Source organism: Nerophis ophidion, linkage group LG07, assembly GCF_033978795.1.
Source record: "Nerophis ophidion isolate RoL-2023_Sa linkage group LG07, RoL_Noph_v1.0, whole genome shotgun sequence".
In the NCBI taxonomy this organism is placed as follows: Eukaryota; Metazoa; Chordata; class Actinopteri; order Syngnathiformes; family Syngnathidae; genus Nerophis; species Nerophis ophidion.
Window position 1 is genome coordinate 62,091,143 of NC_084617.1, and position 3,041 is coordinate 62,094,183.

Consider the following 3,041-nt stretch of genomic DNA (forward strand, 5'->3'; position numbering starts at 1 on the left):
TTGTGGATCTGAAATAGGATTAGCCACATAACCATTAATGGAAATTAAATAATATAAAAGAACCCAGAGATGTAGGGGTGCTTTATTTTTTGTTTTACTTTGTAGATGTTAAATTTGCAGATGATTACTGCAATATCTATTAAAAAAAGATTCATTGCTCTTCCTTTTTGCTTTTACCAGTAGCAGTTTAGAAGTCTGGAGTAAAAAAGTGGACAAGTAGGTCAAATGCATTAGTTAATTTCAGGTGGTTAATCAAAGATCCATACAACATAATCTGATATGATTTCATAGTTTAAAGCACTATTTATGTTTTTTTTATGATAAATAAGTGCTAAAAATGTTTTTGCTTGCGCGCTTTGCACGCTCACATGAATTATTTGTGCCCCAGGTGTGCCCCAGTCCAGTATTAGGTCTAGTGACGCCCCTGGTACTGACTAACGATTTGTCACCAACATTTGATAGAAATAGGCCTTTTATCTTTTTTATCAGTGTATATTTGAATCGTGTTTGGTTCTTTCGGACTTGAGCTCGTCTTGAAAAAGCTGAGAAGATGTTAGCGAACGCTTGAACTTAACTTTTCTTGTGTTAGTTATTTCACAACTCAACTTTTTACAGGTCAGGTTAGTGTTATGATCCGCCGCCCGGATCATATATATTGTTTTGGTTTTTGCGTCCTTTTGTGTTTTGTCGATCGTTGTAGACTCTTCCTGTTAGTTTGTGCACTTCCTTGTTTGTTTTTGTCACCATGGAAACTTAGTTTTCACCTGCCTTGACGCACACCTGTGTTTATTAATCACGTTCTGTATTTAAGCCTGCCCTTTCTGTTCACTCGTTCTCTCCTCGTAGTTTAGTGTACTACAGTTTGTGTTTCACTAGTGAAGTGAAGTGAATTACATTTATATAGCGCTTTTTCTCTAGTGACTCAAAGGGCTTTACATAGTGAAACCCAATATCTAAGTTACATTCAAACCAGTGTGGGTGGCACTGGGAGCAGGTGGGTAAAGTGTCTTGCCCAAGGACACAACAGCAGTGACTAGGATGGCGGAAGCGGGAATCGAACCTGCAACCCTCAAGTTGCTGGTACGGCCACTCTACCAACCGAGCTAAACCGAGTGACGGCTCGGCTACCTGTTTTTGGACTCGCTAGCTTCCGTGCTTAGCCTCTTGTGTTTCGTAGCTCCCATGCTAGCGTTTTGTTTTGCCTTTTAGTGCCAAGTGCAAGTTGTTTCTGTTCTTTCTCTGTTTTTTAGTTTTAATCAAACAATACTTCCTACCTTAACGCTGTGTCCCTGCCCGATCTGCATCCTGAAAGAGCGCCACCCGCATAATGATGCCTCGAATACGTCACAGTTAATTTGTTACATTAAATCAAGGAGACAATAAATATTGTTCAAATCTTAGAAAATGACAATCAGTATTTGTATAAATAAGTCAGTATTTACCGGTATCTTAGAACCACGGATAATCTTCTCTCGTTGTAATCATTTTAGTAGTTTCTTCTGTTATCTACTGCAGTGGTTCTTACCCTTTTTTCAGTGATGTACCCCCTGTGAATTTTTTTTTAATTAAAGTACCCCCTAATCGGAGCAAAGCATTTTTGGTTGAAAAAAAGAGATAAAGAAGTAAAATACAGCACTATGTCATCAGTTTCGGATTTATTAAATTGTAAAACAGTGCAAAATATTGCTCATTTGTAGTGGTCTTTCTTGAACTATTTGGAAAAAAAGATATAAAAATAACTAAAAACTTGTTGAAAAATAAACAAGTGATTCAATCATAAATAAGGATTTCTACACATAGAAGTAATCAACTTAAAGTGCCCTCTTTGGGGATTGTAATAGAGATCCATCTGGATTCATGAACTTAATTCAAAACATTTCTTCACAAAAAGAAATCTTTAACATCAATATTTATGGAACATGTCCACAGAAAATCTTGCTGTCAACACTGAATATTGCATTGTTGTATTTCTTTTCACAGTTTATGAACTTCCATTCATATTTTATTTAAGTATTATTCAATAAATATATTTGTAAAGGGTTTTTGAATTGTTGCTATTTTTAGAATATTTTAAAAAAATCTCACATACTGCTTGGCATACCTTCAAGTACCCCCAGGGGTACACGTACCCCCATTTGAGAACCACTGATCTACTGAGTACAAAATTACAACTCTTGTTCTTCATATCAACTTTGTCGAATTGGTTTGTTGATTCAATTGAATCATTCGATATGCCCTAACATGGTTTTCCAGTGACTTAATTTTTTTTTTGCTAAATAATAAATACGTATAACAACATCTTCCATTTATTTTGAATTATCCAAAAAGATTGTCATTATGCAATCCGATTTCTATGAAGTTTTTTTCCCCCACTCTTCACTTCATAACTTTGCACACAAAAAAAGAAGCTTTAATTGATTGTTAGGCAATCAACGCAAGTTGTAGAAATGTGTAATAATTAGTATCATAGAGTTGGAAAATGAAAAAGCCACAATAACATATAAATACCCGAATAACTTACCAATCTTTCAGGTTTGCTTGTCTTCAAAAAGCGGAGCCACCAGAAGCACAGGCAGGACAGAGGGAAGTGTCCTCTTTATAGCAAGTTGTGAGTGGGATGTATTGATGTAGTCTCTTGACTCCTCCCATGTTCCCATACAGATAGGGTCCATCATGCTAAATTTGTCCACATTCTTTAATAATTGGCCACATTTTCTTCACTTAGGCAGTTGGTAAGCACACCCCATTTCAGAATTTGTCATACGCCACTGACCGAACGCATTCCCTTACATTACAGCAGGGCATTTTGTGATTTTTTTTATGTGGCCCCATCGGACTTTAATGTCACTTGTGTAACACTAGGGGTTAGAGGGTTCACTGCAGTCTAGCGAGTACCACAGCCATCTAGGGGTTTAACGGTACACAAAAATTTCGGTTCGGTACGTACCTCGGTGTAGAGGTCACGATTCGGTTCATTTTCGGTAAAGTAAAAAGATCAACAAAATATACATTTTTGGGGTATTTATTTACCAAATTTGCAA

The 3,041-nt window shown here is 36.5% G+C and overlaps 1 protein-coding gene across 1 annotated transcript in view; it reads right to left on the reverse strand.

The window, feature by feature from the left end:
- The window catches only part of LOC133556657 (alpha-1-antitrypsin homolog), a 7,514-nt gene extending 4,836 nt beyond the window's left edge, over positions 1 to 2,678 (reverse strand). The window contains exon 1 of the mRNA XM_061906797.1: positions 2,522 to 2,678. The gene's annotated coding sequence lies outside the window, so the exon portion shown is untranslated. The remainder of the gene's footprint in view (positions 1 to 2,521) is intronic.
- Positions 2,679 to 3,041: the final 363 nt, after the last annotated feature.